This window comes from Saccopteryx bilineata, chromosome 4 (genome assembly GCF_036850765.1).
Source record: "Saccopteryx bilineata isolate mSacBil1 chromosome 4, mSacBil1_pri_phased_curated, whole genome shotgun sequence".
Classification (NCBI taxonomy): Eukaryota; Metazoa; Chordata; class Mammalia; order Chiroptera; family Emballonuridae; genus Saccopteryx; species Saccopteryx bilineata.
In genome coordinates, this window is record NC_089493.1 from 107,954,403 (window position 1) to 107,980,897 (window position 26,495).

Sequence of the window (26,495 nt, forward strand, 5' to 3'; positions counted from 1 at the left end):
TTTTTTCCTGTTTGAAAAATAAGTGTTTACTTTCTGATTTCTTTTTGAAAAGTTTTGCAGTGAGTTTTATATGTGTAGTGTTTTTATTTTGATTTTTTTGCGGGGGGAGGGATCACCCAGTGAAAGGGCTTAAATATTCCATGTTTGCTTCCAAGGAAGGAGGGAAGTTTGGCACTGTGTTGGTGCTTTAGACCTGTTGCTGGTTGGTTGTAAAGCAGAGGGGATTTCCAGGGTGTGTAAGCACATGAACTCCTTGAACTGAAAGCAGAATTTTTTTTTTAAGTGGTAACAGCATTTCTGGGATGCTGGATCCAAGCCATGGTATTGCCGCTCCTTTCCTGATTTGTTCCTTTCTAACTTGAGAGCAAGATTCTGCTATAAAAAATGTCTCTCTGCATTTCTTCTAGCTATTCTCAATAGGTGTCTCTGGAAAGAGAAGTAGAGTAGAATTAAAAAGAATATAGCTTTTGCCTGACAGGTGGTAGTGCAGTGGATAGAGCATTGACCTGGGACACTGAGGTCCCAGGTTCAAAATTTGGAGGTCACTGGCTTGAGTCCAGGCTTATCGGCTTGAGTTCAGGCGCACTGACTTGAATGTGGGGTTGCAGGCTTGAGGTCACTACATTAACCTCTTTTCTAGAACAGTGCAAATAACAATGTGTATACATCTTAAATTTGGTAGGATATTTTTTGATGCAACAGAAAAATAAAAATTAAATACATTAACCCAACATTTGGCATTAACAAATCAGGAGTGTCAGCCTCACATATGAAGGACAGCTCAGTCTGATTTGTAAAAAGATCCTCAATGTCATGGTATTTGGGCTAAAACTATTTAGAATGTTAAGAGCATCCTTTTTGCTTAAAGGAATACAGTACGGTCACCATCAAACTGCTATCGTAACTCATTTTCACCTGGGGTAAAGTGACTACTTGGTCCATGGCACAAGTTACATATATCACATTTTTGTCAAACTGAAACCTTATGTTTATAAAAGTTCATGTTTTTAAGCTACAATACACTGACTAAACTATCAGTCTCACAGTTTTTTAGAATCTACATTTGTTTCTATGGATGTCAAAATGTTACACCATCATTTGTTTTTAAAAAAAGATGCACATTCATTCTGTTAAGTTATTAAGAACTCTTAATAAGATTGGATTTATTAGATTGGATTCCTTGGATTCCTGAGAAATGAAGTGGGGCTTCTTACTTCAAAGGGCTATTGCAAAGAATCAATAAAATTAAGAGATTTGACTATAAAAAGACTATAATACAAAAGTCTCCACATGTGCTTTAGGTAAGTAGTAATAATGGTTCAAGTTTTACCAATAGTTTGTCACCATTTACAACTCTTTGGGTTTTAAAACAGATCCCAGCAAAATAAATTTCCCTGCTTTCTGTTCCTGACTCAAATAAGCTGTCCTCATACAGCAGTAGAGTAGATGGATCACTTTAAGTACCAATAACCTAACTGACTCCATATTTGTAACTCTTGCAAATAAACTATATAAAGATAAAATACACTTCAAAGGTATGTGGGTTTTTTGTTTTACAATATTCTATAAAGTGCAGAGAATTCCTAAGGGAAAAACTGCTCGCTAGCCTGACCAGGTGGTGGCACAGTGGATGCAGCGTGAGACTGGGATGCAGAGGACCGAGGTTCGAAACCCCAAGGTCACTGACTTGAGCAAGGGGTCACTGGGTCTGCTTTTAACCCACCTTCCCTCCGATCAAGGCACATAGGAGAAAGCAATCAATGAACAACTAAAGTGCCGCAACAAAAAAATGATGCTTCTCATCTCTTGCCCTTCCTGTCTGTCTGTTCGTCTGTTCTTCTTTCTATCTCTCCGTCTCTGTCACACACACACACATACACACACACACACACACATACACACACACACACACACACAACTACTCCCTATAACATAATTTAATTACATCAGCTTTTGTATAGCAATACTTAAGAGGAAGTTGGACACTTCTGTTTCCTCAGGAAGAGAAAGATGAAAAATCATCTTCCAGTTCAGATTTTTTTGTGTGTGGGGGGGGAACTATAAGTCTGCTCTCTTTAGAAATGGTTCCTGATGCCAAATCTCCATTAAGTATATTTCTTGAACAGTGAACAGGCCTATTTGGGTCTTTAAAGGGTCTTATTATAAGAGTCTATATCCAAGTAGGTTCTTCCCCCTCTGGGAGAGTAGGTGAAGTGTAGAAGCTGGTTCTTTTATAGAGTGGCTACTCCTTTCTGAACTGCAAGAAGCAGAATGGCTGACAGAATGCTTCATCATTTGAACAAGAGAAGGTGACAACAGGAGAAGCCAAGGTATCCACGTGGGACAGCTGAAACATCTCAGGTTTAAACTTGGCATTTGCTATCTTCATACATTCTTCAAGCATTGTGATGAATGTATTTCATGTGACACTAAATAGAGAAGAGGCTTCATTTGTGTTGTCCGTACTGGGAGATGAATGATTCTTCTCTTCGTGGTGAACAAATTCTTGAATCAAACAAACTTGCCGCATTAAAAGGTTACACTCAGTCAGGCGAAGTTCAGACATTTGGTTTTTGGAGATCACTGGTATCACTTACTCCTTTTTATTTTTTGGTCCTAGTATCACTCACACAGGCTTTGGAGCTTTGCAGATCAGCCAGCCACCTCTCTTTCAGAAGCATTCAGCACCTTCATACAGGAGTGCTGCTCTCCTGGAAGAATTCATTCTATTTTTATGTTGTCTACTGAAGGTGCTTTAATTTCGCAAACTGACGTCTTTATACTTTCTTTGCTCACTTTGCAAACATCATTTTGTGCATCATAGTAGGGCAGAATTCCATTATCTAAAACAAACCAACAAAGCTGCCAACCTGTGAAAGAGTTGGTTCACCTGTACAGAGCCCCCTATCATGCTTCAGAGACCAGCGCTGGCTGCAGTGATGGAATAAGCAGGGAGCTTGGACTGTGCTCCCGGCCCTCCAGCCCCCTACCCGGGCTAAGACCACTCAGACCTTGCTTGTGAGCCAACGGTATGTGGCGGCCCTTAGTAGTGGAGACAGTGGCTGCAGCATGGAGCTCAGGGTGGAGAGGCAGGGACTCGCGTTTTTGGGCAAACCCCTGCACTGAGAAAAGCAACAATTGTAACTTTGGCAATCCTCTTGCTGGCCTTTGGGCATCAAGATACTGCTTCCAGCCTGACCTGTGGTGGCGCAGTGGATGGAGCATCGACCTGGAAATGCTGTTGTCGCCGGTTCGAAACCCTGGGCTTGCCTGGTCAAGGCATATATGGGAGTTGATGCTTCCAGCTCCTCCCCATTCTCTCTCTCTCCTCTCTCTCCCTCTCTGTCTCTCTCCTCTCTAAAAATGAATAAATAAAAAAAATTAAAAAAAAAAAAAAAAGATACTGCCTCCACTCCCTCCTCCTGGCCTGCCTTCCTCTTGCCTCCCCAGCCCCGGGCTCCTCCTTTGTTTTCGTACAATTTTCTTAATAAGTCAAGTATCTTTCTTAGGTTTAAATCCAACTATGTTTCTTTCTAAAACAAATTTTATTGAATTTATTGGGTTGACATTAGTTAATAAAATTATACAGATTTCAGATACCCAATTCTATAACACATCTGTGCACTGCCCTGTGTTCACTATCCCAAGTCAGATCTCCCTCCAGCCAATTATATTTCCTCTAGCTGCTTGCTTCTGTCTTAAATTTTTTTACCTGAATTACTGGGTTTGTTTGTTTGTTTTTGTTTTTTATTTATAGCTCTTCATTTGAAAAATTATAATTTGAATTACAATTTTTTGAGGCCTTTTTTAAAACTTACGATTTTTTTTCTGTGCACATTTTCCCCTCCATGCACATTTTTTAAATTTTATTTATTTATCTATTTTTTACAGAGACAGTGTGTGAGCCAGAGAGAGGGATAGACACAGACAGACAGACAGGAACAGAGAGAGATGAGAAGCATCAATCATTAGTTTTTCATTGCGCGTTGCAACACCTTAGTTGTTCATTGATTGCTTTCTCATATGTGCTTTGACCGCGGGCCTTCAGCAGACCGAGTAACCCCTTGCTGGAGCCAGCGACCTTGGGTTCAAGCTGGTGGGTTTTTCCTCAAACCAGATGAGCTCTCACTCAAGCTGGCGACCTTGGGGTCTTGAACCCGGGTCCTCTGCATCCCAGTCTGATGCTCTATCCACTGCGCCACCACCTGGTCAGGCTCCATGCACATTTTTAAGTGGGCAACTTTATATCAGACTTCTTTTAAAAATGGCTTCTGGGGCCCTGACCAGCTGGCTCAGTGGTAGAGTGCTGGTCCGGCGTGTGGAAGTCCTGGGTTTGATTCCCAGTCAGGGAACACAGGAGAAGCGCCCATCTGCTTCTCCACCCCTCCCCCTCTCCTTCCTCTCTGTCTCTCTCTTCCCCTCCCGCAGCCAAGGCTCCATTGGAGCAAAGTTGGCCTGGGTGCTGAGGATGGCTCCATGGCCTCCACCTCAGGCACTGGAATGGCTCTGGTTGTAACAGAGCAACACCCCAGATGGGCATAGCATTGCCCCCTAGTGGGCTTGCCAAGTAGATTCCGATTGGGTACATGTGGGAGTCTTTCTGACTGCCTCCCCGCTTCTCACTTCAGAAAAATTAAAAAATAAAATAAAAAAATAAATGACTCCTGGGTTTCATATTTAGATCTTTTCCATTACAAGATTATTAAAAACTAATACGCACAAACAAAAAATCTCTCTTTGCCCTCTACTACTTTTGTTTCCTTTACATTTTTTATTTATTTGGAATTTTTTCTGGTATAGATGAGGTATGTATTTTCAAATTGATTTTTCCCCCATCTAATTAACTAGTTGTATTAACACCTTTTATTTAACAACCCATCTTTCCCCCCCACCACAGTGAGGTGCTACTTTTAGCAAATATCAAATTCCCGTTTGTACTGGGGTCTGTTTCTGGATTTCCTATATTCTCATCTATTAATTTCTATACATGACCACATGATTTTGATTACATATTATAGATTTATTATATATCTTAATGTATGGTAGGGATAATCCTTAGAACTGGGATTCTGGCCCCTTAATAACCTTTTGTTTTTGTATTTTTCCGAAATGAGAAGTGAGAGTGGGGTAGGGGTGGGGGCATGTGCCCCACCAGGATCCACCCAGCATGCCCACCAGGAAACAATGCTTGACTCCTCTGGGGCATTGCTCTGCTGCGATCGGGGCCATTCTAGTGCCTGAGGCGGAGGCCATGGAGCCATCCTCAGTGCCCAGGCCAACTTTTCTCCAATGGAGCCTTGGCTGCAGGAGTGGAAGAGAGAGAGAGAGAGAAAGGAGAGGGGGAAGGGTGGAGAAACAGATGGGTGCTTCTGAACTGTGTGCCCTGGCTGAGAATCGAACCTGGGACTCCCACACGCCAGGCTGACGCCCCCTTAATAAACTTTCAAGTGGTACATATTTAGACCTGTGATAAAATATATTAATAATGTTCCTGGGCAAAATTGTACTTTGTGCAAGTACAAAATACATTTTGTATAACATCCCTTTTTATAACTGAAAAAAAATTATTTTTTTTGACAGAGTCAGAGAGAGGGATAGACAGGGACAGACAGACAGGAAGGGAAATGAAAAGCATCAATTCTTCGTTGCGGCTCCTTAGTTGTTCAGTGATTGCTTTCTCATCTGTGCCTTGACGGGGGGCAGGGGGAGGTGCTACAGCAGAGCAAATGACTCCTTGCTCAAGTCAGCGACCTTGGGCTTCAAGCCAGTGACCTTTGGGCTCAAGTCAGCTATCCCTCACTCAAGCTTGTGAGCCCGTGCTCAACCCGGATGATCCCACGCTCAAGCTGGTGACCTCAGAGTTTGAACCTGGGTCCTCCATGTCCCAGTTCGATGCTCTATCCACTGCGCCACCACCTGGTCAGGCGAAAAAAATTTGAGATACAAAATATACTGCTCACAAAAATTAGGGGATATTTCAAAATGAATATGAAGCTATAAAATATTCCCTAATTTTTGTGAGCAGTGTATTACATACTCTTGCTATATGTGTTGTACTCCATTTTAATTATTTACTTCTTCCCAAAATTCTGGATTAAATTGATTTTATGACCCAGTAATAGGTTGTGACCTGCAGTTGAAAAATACCTCATAGACCTATTTCTATTCAGGTGAAATCCCAATACTCTTTATTAGTCTTTTTTGGGGGGTGGGGAGCAAGAGAAGGAGGGATAGCTCTTCTTATGTAAACTATGAAAACTACATCAAAGCAAGTAGGGTTTCTTAACAAAAGGACTCTGGAAGGGCATTTGCATTTCTCCTCCCTTGTTTGCAAGCACCCTGTAAGGAAGGGCAGTAGTCTTTTTTTTTTTTTTTTTTTTAGAAATGTTCATTTTTCTCTGACTTAATCTTTTTTTTTTTTTTTTTTTCATTTTTAGAGAGGAGAGGGAGACAGAGAGAGAGAAGGGGGGAGGAGCTGGAAGCATCAACTCCCATATGTGCCTTGACCAGGCAAACCCAGGGTCTCGAACCTGCGACCTCAGCATTTCCAGGTCTACGCTTTATCCACTGCGCCACCACAGGTCAGGCGGGCAGTAGTCTTGATTAGCATTCCTTGCTTAAGAACATAGGCCACAGCTTATTAATAGGTACTGTCCAGGAAGAAGGAAAAACTGTTTCAAGGCAAGTGCCAGGAGTTTCAGGCCCCTGCGAGGAGTGCTCCACCATCTTCAAACATGGTTGTTGTGCTCTGGCTTTGGGGCTTTCCGAGCTTGATTTTTGTTCGGAGGTGTAGTAGAACATGAGAGGATAGATTTCTAGGTTTCAAAACCTAAACATACCACTGACTAGTTATATGACTTACTTAACTTTCTTGTGCTTTAGTCTCTCCTAATCTGTTAAAGTGGGGAAAATGGTAATATCTACCTCATTTTATTGAATAAAAGAGTTAATAGATGGAAGCACTTAGAATTCTTGTTTTTCCATATTTTTGTGATCTACATGACATAATGTAAAACCTGTAAAAGTCTTTGTGTTATTGTTGTTATTATTATTAATATTTGGCCTAGGTGCATATAGGATTTTTCTTCGACCTCAAAATGAAAACGTTTGGGGGAAGTGGACTAGGTTGGATTTTTTCATTAAGTTTCCCTTAATTTCATGAGTTCTTAGATCTCTTTATCATAGGAATGTTGTTTTTTGTTTTTTTAATGATTAGTTTTCATCTTTTTCTGATTTATTCCTTGGGAGCTGTATTCTCTGGCCTTTAAGTGCCAGAGAATATGTTCTTTCTCTTAACATTCTCTCTTTGTTCTTTGCCTCTGCATTCTAAAAGAATTTGTTAGTTATGTTGCATTTCACAGTAATCTTTGTTCTATGGTATTACTTCCAATGAAGATTTTAATTCTGTTGCATTTTGTTTTTTCTTAAATTTATACTTCATTTTTGCAAGATCTCTTTGCAACTCTTACTGTTCTCTTTTTAAAGCTCATTGCTCTTTCTTTATAGATAAAACTGAATTTGTCCTGTTTCCCAGGGCTTCCTTACTCTTCTCCTACTCTGCCCACACTCCCTGTTCATTTTCTCCCACTCCTCTTGTTTTTTCTACCACCTATATGCCATTGACACACAGAGCTATGTAGTTCTAGCCCTTGTATTCTTATTGAATGCCATTCTTTCTTTTGGGCATCTTCCTGAATAACATTCTTTCAGTGACAGGATAAGAGTAGTAAGCTATTTTATTCTTTATCTGAAAATGTTTACTTGAAAGATAGTTTACCTCATTCACTGCCAGTGGGGATGTAAACTGGTATAACCGTGTGGAAGATAGTATGGTGAATACTCAGAAAGTTAAGAATAGAATTACCATATGACCCAACAATCCTTCTACTGAGTATCCACCCAAGAACCTCAAAAATCTTGGTGTACAAAGACACACACACTCCTATGTTTGTCACATTATTATTCATGGTGGCCAAGACATGGAAACAACCCAAGTGTCCTTTGATAGGGGATTGAGTAAAGAAGATGAGGTACACATATACAATGGAATACCACTCAGCCATAAGAAACGACATATTGCCATTTATGATAAAAATGGATGTACCTTGAGAACATTACACTAAGTAAAATAATCAGAAAAAGCCAAGAACTATATGATTTCACGCATAGGTGGGATATAAAACTGAGACTCATGAACATAGATAAAAGTGAAGTGCTTACCATGGGGAGAGGAGTAAAGCAAGACAAATAATGTGGCGATGGAAAATGATTTGACTTTGGGTAGTGGGCATACAGTGCAATCAACAGTTCAAATGCCATGGAGATGTTCACCTGAAACCTATGTACTCTTATTGATCAATGTCACCCCATTAAATTTAACTTCCAAATTTTAAAAAAAGATAGTTTAACTTTATAAATTTTAATATTTTCCCTCAATACTTTGAAGGTAATATTTCATTGTCTTCTGGACTTATTTTAGTTACTGTTGAGAAGTTTGCTTTTGGTCCAATTTTTGTTCTGTTGTAGATCATCTCTATTTTCTCACTGCTCTTAAGATTATTATATTTTTTTCATTTCTGCTGTTTCATCATTGTGTACATGTATGAATGTATTTATTTTTCCTGCTTAGGATTCATTGAGATTCCTGAGTATGAGGTTTCACATCTTACATGAATTCTAAATAATTCTCAGCCCATATGTCTTCAATATTGCTTCTCCTAAAATTAATTAGACTTTTGATGGGCCTTTTTACACTCTCCATGTCTCCTACTCTTTCTCTCTCATATATTTCATCTCTTTATGTCTCCAAATTGCATTCTGGGTAACTTCAGATCTATCCTCCCTACTTCTCACTTCAGATATGTCTGTTCTTCCCTCTACTCATTCATTTAAGGGTATTTCCTCTATTGTTTCAATAATTAACAAGCCATAAAACTGACTTATTTTAAGTGTATATAGTTCAACAATTTTGAGTAGATTTATACATGAGTATGACTATCACCACAGTTCAGTTTTAGAATACTTCTATCACCCCAAAAAGTTTCATCCGCCCTTTTGAGGTCAATCCCTGTTCCTACCCCTTGCTAAAGCAACCACTGATCTACTCTATGGTAGTTTTGTTGTTATTTAAAAAATTATATAAATAGAATCGTGTAATCTGTAATTGTTGTTTTCTTTCACTTAATATGATGTCATTTGTTTTTACAATAGATTAGATTTAGGTTTAAATATGTTTCTGAGTTTGTGTTGGTACAGGTATCAGGAGTTCATTGCTAAGTAGTGTTGCAGTGTGTGAACATACCACAATTTATTTATCCAAAGGATAATTGACATTTGGATTTTCCCCTATTCAGTTTTATTGTAGAATTTTAATATCAGAACTTCTCTTTCAAATTTTCCTCTTCAGTTTTTTATGGTCTGTGTCTTTTTTTCAGTTCTGATTCTTTTACATTTTAATTATTGATATAGTCTTATTTTATATTGTCTCTTTGATTTTTCTATTATTCTTTATCCTGAATTCTTTTGGCTCTAATCCTTCTGTTGTGTCAGTCTCACACGTGGTGGATTGTTTACTCTTGTGTTTTGTAATTTTAAATGGATGAGTACAGTTTTAGAAGGGCTTGCTGTTTCTATGAGAATCTCTTTGTTTCCTGAATTGTTGGTAATGTCTCTCCAGAAAGGTTTTGTGTTTGCTTCTGCCTCGTTCCTGAGAGATGTTACTAGACCAGAACCAGTTTTTACATGATTTTTTTGGTGGAGCATGATAATTTTATATCACAGTTTGTTTAAATTTGTACTCCAAACCCATTTAAGACATGGCTTGGAGTTTCTTATTCCTTTTTTTGTTTTGTTTTTAGCTAGCAAGAGAGACAGACAGGAAGGAAGAGAGATGAGAAGCATTAATTCATAGTTGTGGCACTTTAGTTAGTCATTGACTGTTTTCTCATATGTGCCTTGACTGGGGAGCTCCAGCTGAGCCAGTGACCCCTTGCCAAGCCAGTGATTTTGGGCTCAAGCCAGAGACCTTGGGCTTTAAGCCAGCAACCTTTGGGCTCAGGTCAGCGACCATGATGTCATGTCTGTGATCCCACACTCAAGCAGGCGACACTGCGCTCACGCTGGCGACCTGGGGGTCTCAGTGTCCCAGGTCATTGCTCTGTTCACTGCGCCACCACCTGGTCAAGTTGGAGTTTCTATTCTTAAGGGATTTTTTTTTCCTACCTAGATTCCTAGAAGAGATAGAGAAGCTAGTGTGTTATTTTGACATCAGTGTACTTATTTGCAAAGTTTCCTCATTTACTCAGGAGTTTGCCTCCAATTTCTCCCCTCACTTGGGCCCAAGGTTTGATAGTTGTACAGTTCCCATGAGGGTACCAAAAGCCAATCAAGATCTTGTTTGCTAATAACCATACCATATTCCTCTTTATTTCTCTTCCAGACAAAAAATAATAGTACCAACTCTTATCCTTACCATTCTGATTTTCAGATCTGGCTTCATCTCTGGCACTTGGAGATTTATTTTACTTTCTTTTTTGCAATTTCACTCATGCATTAAATCTTTTAGTTGTATTTTATCCAGCTTTTAGATATTTGTGTCAGGAAGTGTTTGTTTGTTCCCTTCATATTACTGAAATCAGAAAATTCAGGTAAGATTGAAAGTATATTTAAATAGGATAGTACACTTTAGTAAATATAATTACTAAATGAAAAATCTTCTAAAACATAGCTTGCTATTAGATGAGTATAAGCTTTCTTAGATTATTAATTGTTAGATTACAGTGACATTTATCAGACTTTATTTTTCCCTGGCTACCTTAAGGCAGACATGTTAGTATTCTTTTTATTTAGGATTTATTTGGATCCCTGGTTTGAAGAAGGCTCAAAAAGAAATTTGGCCATTAGATGCAGAAATACATTTTTCTTATTATTGTTCCCATGTTGAAAGCTGTGGTTCCAATCCAACTAGCTGGTATTCCCCTGTTTTTCCATGTCCAGTATGACTAAAGCCAGTTGTTTTAGTGCTCCTTTGCTTTGGGAAATATGTGTTATCTGATTTTTTTTTTCAGTACTTTGAGTATAATTAACATGGTAAGATCACTGTTTGTTTTATGATGTAAAGTTTTCAGCATACATTATTGTCCTCCTATTTCTCTTTGGTTGCTATTCTAGAATAGGACATTAAGTAAATAAAATTAATGAGAACTATTTTGAACTTCCTGGTGAGATTTGTATCAAAGTCTCAGGATAGATATAAACCATCCATCATTTCAAAAAATTTAAGCATTTTAACCTTTTATTTATTTCTGTAAAGATTTTATTTATTGCTGTTAGGAGAAGAAAGGGAGGGAGAGAGAGAAAGGTGTGGTGGAGGAGTGGGAAGCATCAACTCATTGTTGCTTTTCATATGTGCTTTGACCACAAGCCCAGGGTTTCAAACTAGTGACCTCAGCATTCCATGTCCATGCTTTGTCCACTGTGCCACCACTGGTCAGGTGTGTTTTAACCTCTTTTAAATGGAAAGGTTAAAAACAGTTTTAATGTCTCTTTTCATATTTTTTATTGAGAAAAATCAATTGCTAACGTGTTTGCTTTCTCCTCTATAATGTAGGAGGAATAATAAATTGAAGAGTCAAGTTCTCCTGCCATGTGTATTGTTAGAGTCATTTCTAATTCTGAAGCCAGCTCTTTGATGGCAGATGCTGGGTCCCCTCTGTTCTAGAGCTCATGTGTCATGTGTAGTATATAGCTATGCCATTCTTTTATTTCTCCTTCTTGCTGCACATCTTTGAATCATTTTGCTAATTATTTGTGATTAGGTAATGACAAAACAAATATCAGTTCTGTTTCTTTGTTTCTTTTTTTTTTCTGAAGCTAGAAACGGGGAGAGACAGTCAGACAGACTCCCGCATGCGCCCGACCGGAATCCACCCGGCACGCCCACCAGGGGCAACGCCCTGCCCACCAGGGGGCGATGCTTTGCCCCTCCGGGGCGTTGCTCTGCCGCAACCAGAGCCACTCTAGCGCCTGGGGCAGAGGCCAAGGAGCCATCCCCAGCGCCCGGGCTAACTTAACTTTGCTCCAATGGAGCCTTGGCTGTGGGAGGGGAAGAGAGAGACAGAAAGGAAGGAGGGGGGCGGGTGGAGAAGCAAATGGGCACTTCTCCTATGTGCCCTGGCCGGGAATTGAACCTGGGTCCCCTGCATGCCAGGCCGACGCTCTACCGCTGAGCCAACCAGCCAGGGCGTGTTTCTTTGTTTCTAATAAGAATTTGGGTAGCAAATTGAGAACTTTTGATTAACTTTTAGAATTGTTTTTACATATATTTACTGTTTCCCATATTGTTGTAATAAGCAAAAGCTGATTTTCATAAAGACTTCATACTTAATCTCTGAGCTTCCAGATTGCCTGGTTGTTAAACCTCAAACATGCAAAGCTCTTTGGTGTTGAGTGAGGGCCTTGGTAGTTCTTTCCTCTGCCTAGAAGGCTCTTCCTCCAAAAGGAGCATGCTCCCTCACTTTATTCATGTCAGTTCAAATGTCACCTCATTAGAAAGGCCTTTTCCTTTCACCATATCTAAAATAGGGGCTAGGGAGAGTGGTGCTAATATCGACTCTGCTTAATTTTTCTTCAAGGCATTTTTCTCTATCTGAAATTAAATATCTATTTGTTACTTTGGTGTTGCTTGTCTCCTCCACTAGTATACTGATATATACCAGTAAATTTACTTCAGGGTAGGGCCTTTGTTTACTGTTTTGTTCCTAGGAATTAGAACATTATTTGGCACAGAATAGGTGCTTAATGAAAATCTGTTGACTAACCAAGAGAATGTGTTACAAACTTATGGCCTAGGAGTGGAATATAGCTCATAATGGTTTTTTTTGCTGGAGCTTCTTTGTGTTGTACTGTCTTCAAAAGTTATTTGACATATTTCAGAATGCCAGATTTTTCACTTTCCTTGAAAATCAGATCTGCTGTCTGACCTGTGGTGGCACAATGGATAATATGTCGACCTGGAACTCAGAGGTCGCCAGTTTTAAACCTGGGCTTGCCTGGTCAAGGCACATATGGGAGTTGATGCTTCCTGTTCCTCCCCCCTTCTTTCTCTCTCTCAAATGAATAAATAAAAGCTAAAAAAAAATTTAAAAAGAGAAAATCAAATCTGCCAACACTGGGTCTTTATTTTTGTGTGGTGACAATTAGCTGGACCGAGTACTGGGCTGCTTCCTTTATAAGGGGACTACATTCTCCAGTTTGCCACACTCTTCACCTATTTCTGTAAAATATTAGACAATAAGACTTAGGCCATTTGCTACTTATCATTTTGCTTGCTCTAAGTTTTCTTAGACTTGGCCATTCTTATTTATGTTACCTGCCTAGTTCTTGTTAGCATTTAAGTTAACAAACAACCTGTGTTGCAAGTCATAGTATTTGCAATTCCTGTGAAGTTATATGTCCATGCAAAATTTGTATACAAATGCTCATGGAGTCATTATTTATAATATCCAAAGAATGGAAATAATGTAAATGTCTTTCAACTGATAAATGGATAAAGTGTAGTATATCCATACAATAGAATATTATTCAACAATAAAAAGGAATGAAGTCTGATTTATTCTGCAGTGTGGATGAACCTTGAAAATACTTATCCTGAGTAAAGAAAATCATTCGCAGAAAACCATAGATTTTTGTATTATTGCGTTTATATGAAATGTCCAGAAGAGGCAAATCTGTAGAGAAAAAAGTAGATTAGTGGTAGGTGTGGTAGGGTGATGGAATGGAGATTGGCTGCTAGAGTATAAAGTTTCTTTGAGGAGGGACAAGAATGTTCTAAAAATAGATTGTGGTGATGTTGCAAAACCTATGAATTGAATTGTACACTTCAAATAAGTGAATTGAATGGTATGTGAGTTATATCTTAATTAAATTGGTTTTTAAAAAATAATTTTTATTAATAGTCAAGAATAAATGATCAAAAGATTTGTGGATTTTTATATGCCAGATTATTAACCAGTCTTAATCAAGCACAATCCCAGCAGTAGCCCTCCAAAGAAATAATTGTTCATTTAAATTTACCCTCCATTAAAACAGCTAAGCTTGAAAATTTGTAATGCCCTATGCTATAGTTTGCTATTTCAGTAGGTCAGTTTTTTCCTTAAGAAAGTCATTCCTTTTCAAAGGACTTTCAATCAATGACTTTCCTTGTCTTGCCTTTTCAGCATGACCTACTCAGAGGCTTTTGACTACAATGGCATAAATTTGTGTAGTTTGAAAAGTGAGTATTTTGGAGGCCTACGGGGATAAAGTACAAGCAGTTCCCAGGTTATGAATGAGCTCAGTTCTGTAAGTTTGTTCTTAGGTTGAATTTGTATGTAAGTTGGAACAGATACATTTACCTAATAAATGCAACTTGGACAGGTGTTTGTTTTACGTAGTATCTATTTTACCTTTCTGTGCATATAAATACTTAAATATTTTCAAAAACAACCTTAAACCATCTTGGATGATGCAGAAAATGATGGACTTGTTGGAGAGGGTGGGACTGGTATTAGAGTCAGGGTCTGAGTCTGCTGGAGTCAGTTTCTTGAAGTAGGCCTCAGGGAGGTTTGTACAGAGCTTTCCTTTTTCTCATCATAAATGGCCCTGAAGCATCTCAGGCCTTCGGTAACTGTACAGTGAACTTTGGTGAACCTCTCTATCAGGATCTTGCTCCTCTAACATTGCCATTCCTGCTTCAATGAGATGAAAAGCATCAGTTAACTCTTTTGTAGAAACTTTTTCAGTTCTGGATTTTCTAGGTCCTGTTTTCTTCCCTAAATACCGTCATCTGCTACGCTAGTTCCATAAGGTCTTCATTGCCATGGGAGTTGAGTAATTCTGTGATTCTATTTTTACTAATGTCCAATTGCAATTGATTACCAATAGCCCTTATGGTGCTCCATTCATAAATAGGAGTTGTACATAAGTCAGATGTTTGTAACTTGGAGACTTACTGTATTACAAAGAATATCAGACTAGTACTTGATACATAGTAAGCAGAGCTTTAGTAGTGGAGGAAAATAAAACCCAATCTGACATCTTGGATTTTTCTATTAGAAGACATGGATCATGAGAAAAATCTTCAGATGGTAAAGTTTTTTACATATCCTGTGATTAAACAAAGGCTCCTGCGACTCACCTTTCAAACAAACCATCTCAAGCGTACCCTTTTCCATTCTGTGATTTTAAGGGATTTCCAAGTCTTGTTAACATAGAATATCAGAACTGGGGATTTTATAAGTTAATTAGTTTAACTCTTGATTTTTACAGATGTCCATTTTGCCAGTAATACTGAGATACCTTAGTTTGTCTTTACTTCTGAGGTGAATATAATGTAGTACTAAGAACAGTACCAAAATGATAAATTGGATGTGTATTGGGAAACCTTGTTCTTGTAAATTATTAGTGAAACCTGAATTTTAGAAATTTAATGCACTTATTTGTTTCCTTTGATTCATTCAGAGCAAAACAAAATGTTCATATTACATGTAAACTGTTTTAATTCTCCTTGATAGCTTTATTTCCATTTATAAAAAAATACTATCCCTATTCTTACCAATATTTAGTTAGTTGTAATATTAATTGGAACTTTATAAACATTTGTAAGGGATATTTGAGTAGAGGAATTTTAAAAGAAAATGTTTGCTGAGTAGAAAGGAAAGAAATTGTTCCTATACAGTTAGAGTTGATGAGGATAAAAAAGTCAAATGAGAAATGAAAGCACACATATGGATCAATCATTATTCTAAAGATGAAATATATTATTTATAGTATTAGGATTTTCTTTTGGTTTTTGATCATTTTTATTAAGGTATAATTGATAAATACTAAAATTTGGCAGTGTACAATTCAGTGAGTTTGACTATTGCAGACAATTGTATAATAACCTCCATAATCAAGATATGGGATAATTACCCCCAAAAGTTCCCTTGTGTTCATTTCAGTCACTTCCCCTTCCCTACTTCCTGCAGTCATTAATCTGCTTTCCGTTGGTATGGTTTTGCCAGTACATTTCATGTAAATGGAAATCACAGTGTTTAAGTAATTTTTTACATTTAGCTTTTTTCATTTAGCATAATACTTTTGAGATGCATCCATGTTGTTATATGTGTCAATAATTTCTTTTTATTGATGAGTAGGATTTTTTTGTCTGGATATACATTTTCTTTCCATTAATTTCTGGTTAAAGGACATTTGAGTTGTTTTCAGTTTGGGGCAATTAGGAATAAACTCATTAACATTCATGTGTAAGGCCTGACCTGTGGTGGCACAGTGGATAAAGCGTCAACCTGGAAACACTGAGGTTGCCGGTTCAAATCCCTGGCTTGCCTGGTCAAGGCACATATGGGAGTTGATGCTTCCTGCTCCTCCCCCTTCTCTCTCTCTCTCTCTATCCCCCCCCCTCTCTAAAATGAATAAATAAATTTAAAAAAAAATTAAAAAAAAAAACATTCATGTGTAAGTCTTTGTATGAATGTAGGTTTTCATTTCTCTGCTATAAATACCTAGAAGATTGCTGAGTTGAAAGATGCTAAACTTTAAAAGAAACTTGCCAATTACCAGCTTGAGTGCAGGGTACCAGCTTAAGCGTGGGATCAAAGACATGATCCGATGGTTGCTGGCTTGAACCCAAGCTCACTGACTTGAGAAAAGGGTCACTGGCTTGGCTGAAGCACCCCAGTCAAGGCATGTATGAGAAGCAATCAACGAACAACTTAAAGTGCCAAAACTATGTGTTGATGCTTCTCATCTCTCTCCCTTACTGTCTGTCTGTCTCTTGCTAAAAAAGAAAGAAAGAAAGAGAGAAAGAAAGAAAGAAAGAAAGAAGAGAGGAAAGGGAAGGAAGGGAGAAAGGAAAGGAGGGAAGGAGAGAGAGAGAAAGAAGAAAGAAAGAGAGAGAGAAAGAAAGAAAAGGAAAGGAAGGAAGGAAGGAAAGAAAGAAAGAAAGAAGGAAGGAAAGAAAGAAAGAAAAGGAAGGAAGGAAGGAAGGAAGAGAGAGAGAGAGAAAGGAAAGAAGAAAAGAAAAAAGAAAGAAAGGAAGGAGAGAAAGAGAGAGAAAGGAAAGGAAGGAAGGAAGGAAGAAAGAGAGAGAAAGGAAAGAAAGAAAGGGAAGGAAGGAGAGAAAGAGAAAGGAAAGAAAAAGGAAGAAAGGAAGGGAGGGAGGGAGGGAGGGAGGGAGGGAGGGAGGGAAGGAGAGAAAGAGAGAGAAAGAAAGAAAGGAAAGAGAGAGAGAGAGAGAGAGAGAGAAAAGAAAGAAAGAAAGAAAGAAGAAAGAAAGAAAGAAACTTTCCAAATTGCAATTCCACCAGCGATGTGTAAAAGTTCCAGCTGCTCCACATACTTGAATGGTCAATCTTTTTAATTTTAGCCTGTCTAGTGAGTGTATAATAATATCTCACTGTGGTTCTAAATTTGTGTTACCCTAATGACTAATTATGTTGAATATTTGTCATGTGGTTATTGGCCTAAAGGAAGTTCTTCACCTTTGTAACAGTGACACAATATTATCTAACCCATAGTTCATACTCAGATTTGTCACTTGTCACATTAATGTTCTTTATATGCTTCTCCTTTTCCAGATGCAGTCCAGGATCACACTTTGGGTTTAGCTCTCATGTTTCCTTAGTTTCTTAAAAAATTTTTTTAAATTTTATTTATTGATTTTAGAGAAAGAGGAACAGAGAGAGAAAGAGAGGAACATTGGCCCATTCCTGTATATGCCCTGACCAAGATTCCAACTGGCAACCTCTGTGCTTCAAAGCAAAGCTCTAACCAACCAAGCTATCTGGCCAGAGCTCCTTGGTTTCTTTTCATTTGTAACAAAAGCTCAGTTTTCATGTTCTTTCTTGGAACACCACTTAAAAAAAAAGCAAGATTTTAGGTCTATTATTTTGTAGAATGTTTCTCAGAGAGTTTAAGAAGTTGCTTTATCTTTGTTCTTTATGATTAGATTCACATTACAAATTTTTGGCAACAATATCACAAAAATGCTGGTATATCCTTCTCAGCAGCTTCATATCATAGAGGCATGCTATGTGAATATCAGTGATGACTTTATGTATTGCCCAGGACATTTTTGCTAATCCTCATGTTAAAGGATTTGCCTGTTTTCTTCAAGAATTTTCATAGTTTGACTTTTTTATTTAGATTTATATTCTATTTCAAAATAATTTTTTAGTATGATCTGAGGTAGGGATTTAGGTTCATTTTCTCCAAACTTTTCTCTGGTTAATTTTCTAGTTTTTATATTTTTTATTTCTTTAATTCTACACTTTGTTATTCTACTTCCTCTGAAATTTAATTTTCTCTTCTTTTTTCTAGCTTACGGTGAAAACTTACAAGGATCGATGATTTTAGAACTTTTCATATAAGCATTTAAAGCTATACATTTTCCTCTAAGTATTGCTCTAATGCATAGTTTCAATTTTGATATGTAATCTTTTGTGTGTGTGTGACAAAGACAGAGAGAGGAACAGATAGGGAGAGACAGACAAGAAAGAGAGATATGAAGCATTAATTCTTTGTTGTGGCTCCTTAATCTCCTTAGTTGTTCATTGATTGCTTTCTCATATGTGCCTTGACCATTGGGGGGGGGGACCTGCAGCAGAGCGAGTGACCCCTTGCTCAAGCCAGTGACCCTGCGCTCAAGCTGGATGAGCCTGTGCTTAAGCTGGCAACCTCGAGGTCTCAAACCTGGTCCTCTGCATCCCAGTCCGATGCTCTACCCACTGCGCCACAGCCTGGTCAGGCTTAATATGTAATCTTTTATTATCACTTACTTCAAAATTTTTTCTAATTCCCTGTGTAATTTTTTTTTGGACCCATAGGTTATTTGGAAGTATAATTCGAAATATTTGGGACATTTATACACTTTTCTGCTACTGGTTTCTGATTTAATTGTGTGTGTAATTAGCAGACATCTCTTTTGGATTTTAATATTTTGAAATATTTGAGACTTATTTTATGGCCTAGAACTTGTTGATGTCTTGGTATTCCATATGTTCTTTCAGCTTATCTATATCTTTATATTTAAAAGTACATCTATTATAAACATTTTCGATAGTGTTGAATTTAAATGTTTTGCTATTTGTTTTCTAGTCATTCAATCCTGTTGTCATTCCTCTGCTCCTCCATTCATGTTTTCTTTTTGGGGGGGTTAATCAGAACTTTTTAGTAGTTCATTTATTTCTTCTGTTGGATTTTTGTCTATGCCTTTTCTGCATTACATTTTAATGTATCAGTTGGGGTTACAGTATGAATCTTTAACTTAATCCAGTCTGATTAGAGTTTAAGTTTTACCCTTTCATATAAAATTTAGGAATCTTAACAGCAGTAGAATTTCATTTACCACTTCCTGGTCTGTATGCTATTATTGTCATACATACCACATTTGCATATATTTTAAGCCCCATAGTACAGTGTTATAATATTTTTTGCTTTAACCAGTCATGTCTTTTAAAGAAATTAAAAGAAGAAAAATATTATTTTTTTATAATTACCCAAATGTTTACCATTTTGATGTTTTTCATTTCTTCTTCTACATTCAGATTTTTATCTGATGTTATTTCCCTTCATCCTGAAAACGTTGCTTTTGTGTTGTTTCTTATGGTGCAGGCTTGCTTGTGATGAATTCTCTCAGGTTCCATTTACTTGAAAATGTCTATTTCACCTTATTTTTTTTATCTCAATGCTTGAAGGATTTTTTGCTAAAGAAATCTAGGTAGATGGGGGGGAGGGTTGTTTGTTTTCTGTCATCACCTTAAAGACATCTGGTTATTGTCTTATGACCCCATTGTCTGATGAGACTTCAACTGTCATTTGTATTGTTATCTTACAAGAAATATATCCTTTTTCTGGCTGCTTTGAAGGTTTTCTGTTTGTCTTTGCTTTCCAGTAGTTTTATTATGATGTGCCTAGTTATGGATTAGTTATGGTTTTCTTTGTAATTGTCCTGCTTTTAATTTGCTCTGCTTCTTGAGCTTTAAGTTATGTTTTTTCATCAAATTTAGGGAAATTTTAGCTGTTATTCACACATTTTTTTCTACTTCTCCTTTCTATTCTCTCTTTCTGGAGTCTAATTATACATACATTACTCTGTTTGACATTGTTCCTCAGGTTACTGAGGAGCTATTCATCTTTGACTTTCTATCTTTTTTTCTTCAGGTTGGATAATTTCTGCTGTCTCTCATTTGTGTTCACTAACTTTTACTTATGTCATATCTAATCTTTTAAATTGTGGATATTTTATTTCTTACATATGCTTTTGGTTCTAGAATGTTTTATAGTTTCTGCAGATAATTCTTGACTTATACTGGGATTACATCCTGATAAACCCATCATAAATTAAAAATGTTTAAGTAAAAAGTGCATTTAATACACCTAACCTGCTGAACATCATAGCTTAGCCCAATTTACCTTAAAGGTGCTCAGAACACAATATCAAAAAAACACTGGTAGCATGGTATTCTATAGAATATCTGTTGCTTGCCCTTACAATCTCATGCCTGACTGGGAGCTGTGGCTCACGGTCACTGCCCAGCATCATGAGAGAGCATTATAACACTTATTGCTAGCCCAGAAAAAGATTAAAATTCAAAATTAGAAATAAGATTTCTACTGAAAGCATATTTCTTTTGCACCATCATAAAGTTGAAAATTTCTAAGTCAGGGACTCTGTGTTTTTCTTTCTTTGCATTCAGTATAATTGTATTTTCTTTTAAATTCCTGGCCCTGGCTGGTTGGCTGGGTGGTAGAGCGTCGGCCTGGCGTGCGGGAGTCCTGGGTTTGATTCCCGGCCAGGGCACACAGGAGAAGCGCCCATCTGCTTCTCCACCCCTCCCCCTCTCCTTCCTCTCTGTCTCTCTCTTCCCCTCCTGCAGCCAAGGCTCCATTGGAGCAAAGTTGGCCCGGACACTGAGGATGGCTCTATAGCCTCTGCCTCAGGCGCTAGAATGACTCTGGTTGCGGCAGACTGACGCCCCAGATGGGCAGAGATTCGCCCCCTGGTGGGCATGCCAGGTGGATCCCGGTCAGGTGCATGCAGGAATCTGTCTGACTGCCTCCCTGTTTCCAACTTCAGAAAAATACAAAAAATAATAATAATAAATAAAATAAATATAAAAGAAAATTTAAATTCTTGAATATATCCACAAAATGTACCATATTTCTCCGTGTATAAGACACACTATTTTTCAAAAACATTAGGGTCTAAGAGTAATGGCGGGGTAGGAAGCGATACCAATAAATCTCCCCCAAAACTCAACAAGATCTTCAACCAGAAACAGAAAAACCTATACTTGGAGCTTCCAGATGCTTCGCAATACACCCAAAGGTATGATTGAGTGAAAAATTGGCTAAATATATAACCAAACCCCGAAGGAAATAGGGAGTAAGAAATGCTCCGCCTTCCTCACTAACCTAAACAGGGCAGCTTTCTCTGGTAACTGTGAATATAGAAACTGAGGCGGGCAAAGGGGGTGAATAGATCCAGACTGCAACACAAACGGCCGAACCAGGCTGTGGCACGGAGATCCAAGCCGAGGAAAATCTGATCCTGTGGCAAGCCGGGCAATACAAGCTAACGCTCACGCCAAACCCAAACAAAGAAAGACAAGCGGAGCGGCCATTTTACCCGGTCTCCTGATCGGTGCGCAGTTAGTGGGCGAGAATTTCTTCCTAGGCCCCGAGAGTGGGTGCCCGGGTTGCCCCGCGGAGAGGCAGGGTCAGAGGCCTTTCTGTGGGCCGAGGGCAGAGTCTCTGGGCAGCCCCAGCGCCCTGGGAGAGCCACGCACGGGAGGGAGTGAGAACTAATTCTAACGGTGGAGATTTTCCGTGCTGGAGGGTGTTTCACTCGGAGGGAGGCGCGGCTGGCCTCATATCCTGGTTTGCGCGCGCAGATAAGGAATGAGCGATTCCTCCGAGTGCCTCGGCAGTGCGCGCCCGTGTTGTCGAACAGAGGGGCAGAGTCGGGGGCCTTTGTGTGGGCCAAAGAGGAATCTCGGGCCACCCCAGCGCCTTGCAAAAGCCACGCACGGGGACGGAGCGAGACTCAATTCCAACGCTGCAACTTTTCCCTGCGGTTGGGGGTTTCACTCAGAGCGTGAGACTGCTGGCCGGATATCCTGGTCACAGACAGTGAGTGAGAGTTTCCTCCAAGCGCCCCGGAAGTGGGCGCCTGCTTGCGTTACCGGACAGAGTGGCAGAGCCAGAGGTCTTTGAGTGGGCGGAAAGCCCGCCTGATTATGCTAGCAGCTCTGACTGAGCCTTACCCAGAGCCCTGTGCTGAGTGGAAATAGAGTGGGGAGTTGCCAGCTCTTTGAGCCTCTTACTATCCAGGCAGAGGCAGCAGCAACCCCATAGCTGGATTATCAGGCTACTAATTGAGGAAGGAAAGACTAGGAGAAAGGCTCCAGGAACACGGACTCTCTCACTATCGGAGCCTATAAATGCTAATGAGCCTCGACTCCCACGAGACTAAAGCACAATACATGACATTGCCATAGAGACTTATCAACTGCAAGCCTCTACCTGAGCGTGCCAAAGGGGCAGAACCCGGGGTACAGAGTCACCGACCAGGAAGAGGGAGAGAAAAGAAAAAGCAAGAAGATAACCTCTCAAAATCAAGAATAATCTGCAGACTTTATAACCTATCCCATTTTATTATATTTGTTCGTTTGTTTCTCTTATCTTCATTCTTGATACTTTTTTTTCCTCCTCCAATTTGGCCGATTAACTCTCTACTGGTCTTACTCTCTCCTCTCCTTGAACTACACTACCCATAAGTGTTACATCTCCCATTATCTTTTCTCTTCTCTTCCTTTCTCTCTATGAGGGTTGCACTCCAAAACCCTTAACTCTCTCTCTCTCTCCTTTCTTTTTTCTTCTTTTAGTGGTTCCCTCTTTTTTTCTCTCTCTCTCTTTCTTTTCTCCCTCTATATTAGTTTCTTCCTTTCTCCTTTACATCTCCTCTCATTCAAACCTCAATAACAAACAAATTATCTTATCTGGGACTCAAACTTATGTTTGTGGCATTTTGGGGGGGTTTTACTTCACCTTTTTAACTCACTAGCAGTGCTCCCATCCCTGGCTCTCCATATTATCTAGTTCTTGTTCCACTAAATACAATAGTAATTTTTTAATTTGTCCCCCCATTTTTCTGTTTTCCTCTTATTCCTCTCATAACTCTTAGACAACCAACACCTAAAAGTAAATCATTTTATTCTTGACCCAAATTTTTTCCTTATTTGCTTTTTGTGGGTCCATACGCTCTTTTTTTTTCTTTTTTCTTTTTTTTTTTTTTTTTTTTTTTTTGCCCCTTTATTACTTTTCCCCAATTCAGGCCCTCCATCACAGGCATTGTTTGTTATAATTCACAGTCCACCACAAAATTTTCTCAAGAAAGAGGGGAGAGGAGAGAAGAGGAAAAAAGGAGGGGGGGAATAATTTCCTTTATTTTTAAATTTTTATTTTATTTTATTTTTCTTTATTTCATTATTAATTTTTTTAAAAAAACAACTTTTCAATTTTTTATTTTTTAATTATTTTTTTAAACTTTTTATTCTTTATTAAATCTCATTAATACTATCAACAAAACCACCCTCAGATGCCATTAAGGAAGAGAAAATTGAATATCATGGATACAAAAGAAAGAGAGGTAACACAGCTAGATGAGGAAAAATCTATGGAGAAAAAATTTAATATATTGGAAACCTTGGAGCTAAATGACAGAGAATTCAAGATAGAAATCCTAAAAATCCTCCGAGATATACAAGAAAACACAGAAAGGCAATTTAGGGAGCTCAGAAAACAACTCAAAGAACACAAAGAATATATGTCCAAGGAAATTGAAACTATAAAAACAAATCAAACAGAGATGAAAAACTCAATTCACGAGCTGAAAAACGAAGTAACAAGCTTAGCTAATGGAACAGGTCAGATAGAAGAGAGGATTAGTGAAATAGAAGACAAGCAACTTGAGGCACAACAGAGAGAAGAAGAAAGAGACTCAAAAATTAAAAAAAATGAGATAGCCCTACAAGAATTATCTGACTCCATCAAAAAAAATAACATAAGAATAATAGGTATATCAGAGGGAGAAGAGAGAGAAAATGGAATGGAGAACATACTCAAACAAATAATAGATGAGAACTTCCCAAGCCTGTGGAAAGAACTAAAGCCTCAAGTTCAAGAAGCAAACAGAACTCTGAGTTTTCTTAACCCCAACAAACCTACTCCAAGGCATATCATAATGAAATTGACACAAACCAACAGCAAAGAAAAAATTCTCAAGGCAGCCAGGGAAAAGAAGAACACAACATATAAAGGAAGGCCCATTAGATTATCATCAGATTTCTCAGCAGAAACTCTACAAGCTAGAAGAGAGTGGACCCCAATATTTAAAGTCCTGAAAGAGAGGAACTTTCAGCCACGAATACTATACCCATCAAAGCTGTCCTTCAAATATGAAGGAGAAATAAAAACATTCACAGATACAGAAAAGATGAGGGAATTTATCATCAGAAAACTCCCACTCCAAGAATTACTAAAGGGGGTTCTCCAATCAGATACAAAGAACAAAAAAAAACAGAGCCACAAGTAAAAGCTCCAAGAAGAACACAATAAAACCAAATTTAAACTGACAACAACAAAAAGAAAGAGGGGGAGAAGATGGAGATTAATAGTAGCAAAGGACGATGGAGTGCAAAAGTACTCACAAAATAGTTTGCTACAATGAACAGGGTAGGGACCCTTTTCATTACTCAAAGGTAACCACCATTGAAAAAACCACCACAGAAGCACATGAGATAAAAAAGATAGCAACAGAGGAAAGATGTATGGAATACAACCAAATAAAAACAAAAGATCGAAAAACGAAAGAGAAGGATCAAACAAGACACAAAACTAACAGAAAGCAAGATATAAAATGGCAATAGGGAACTCACAAGTGTCAATAATTACACTAAATGTAAACGGATTAAACTCACCAATAAAAAGACACAGAGTAGCAGAATGGATTAAAAAAGAAAATCCAACTGTATGCTGCCTACAGGAAACTCATCTAAGTAACAAGGATAAAAACAAATTCAAAGTGAAAGGCTGGAAAACAATACTCCAAGCAAATAACATCCAAAAAAAAGCAGGTGTAGCAATACTCATATCTGATAATGCTGACTACAAGACAGGAAAAGTACTCAGAGACAAAAATGGCCATTTCATAATGGCTAAGGGGACACTGAATCAAGAAGACATAACAATTCTTAATATATATGCACCAAACCAAGGAGCACCAAAATATATAAGACAGCTACTTATCGATCTTAAAACAAAAACTGACAAAAATACAATCATACTTGGAGACCTCAATACACCGCTGACGGCTCTAGATCGGTCATCCAAACAGAGAATCAACAAAGACATAGTGGCCTTAAACAAAACACTAGAGCACCTTGATATGATAGACATCTACAGGACATTTCATCCCAAAGTGACTGAGTATACATTTTTCTCCAGTGTACATGGATCATTCTCAAGAATTGACCATATGTTGGGCCACAAAAACAACATCAGCAAATTCAGAAAAATTGAAGTTGTACCAAGCATATTTTCTGATCATAAAGCCTTGAAACTAGAATTCAACTGCAAAAAAGAGGAAAAAAATCCCACAAAAATGTGGAAACTAAACAACATACTTTTAAAAAATGAATGGGTCAAAGAAGAAATAAGTGCAGAGATAAAAAGATATATACAGACTAATGAAAATGACAATACGACATATCAGAATCTATGGGATGCAGCAAAAGCAGTGATAAGAGGGAAGTTCATATCACTTCAGGCATATATGGACAAACAAGAGAGAGCCCAAGTGAACCACTTAACTTCACACCTTAAGGAACTAGAAAAAGAAGAACAAAGACAACCCAAAACCAGCCGAAGAAAGGAGATAATAAAAATCAGAGCAGAAATAAATGAATTAGAGAGCAGAAAAACTATAGAAAAAATTAATAGAACAAGGAGCTGGTTCTTTGAAAAGATCAACAAAATTGACAAACCCTTGGCAAGACTTACCAAGGAAAAAAGAGAAAGAACTCATATAAACAAAATCCAAAATGAAAGAGGAGAAATCACCATGGACACCGTAGATATACAAAGAATTATTGTAGAATACTATGAAAAACTTTATGCCACTAAATTCAACAACCTAGAAGAAATGGATAAATTCCTAGAACAATACAACCTTCCTAGACTGAGTCAAGAAGAAGCAGAAAGCCTAAACAGACCTATCAGTAGAGAAGAAATAGAAAAAACCATTAAAAACCTCCCCAAAAATAAAAGTCCAGGCCCTGACGGCTATACCAGTGAATTTTATCAAACATTCAAAGAAGACTTGGTTCCTATTCTACTGAAAGTCTTCCAAAAAATTGAAGAAGAAGCAATACTTCCAAACACATTTTATGAGGCCA

General features: G+C 38.2%; 1 protein-coding gene and 1 pseudogene across 1 annotated transcript in view; one reads left to right on the top strand and one right to left on the bottom strand.

Annotated features, from left to right (window-relative positions):
* Positions 1-26,495, top strand: part of PRORP (protein only RNase P catalytic subunit) — a 180,346-nt gene that overhangs the window by 35,716 nt on the left and 118,135 nt on the right. The window lies entirely within an intron of this gene.
* Positions 1,997-10,498, bottom strand: LOC136333945 (pleckstrin homology domain-containing family A member 3 pseudogene; annotated as a pseudogene).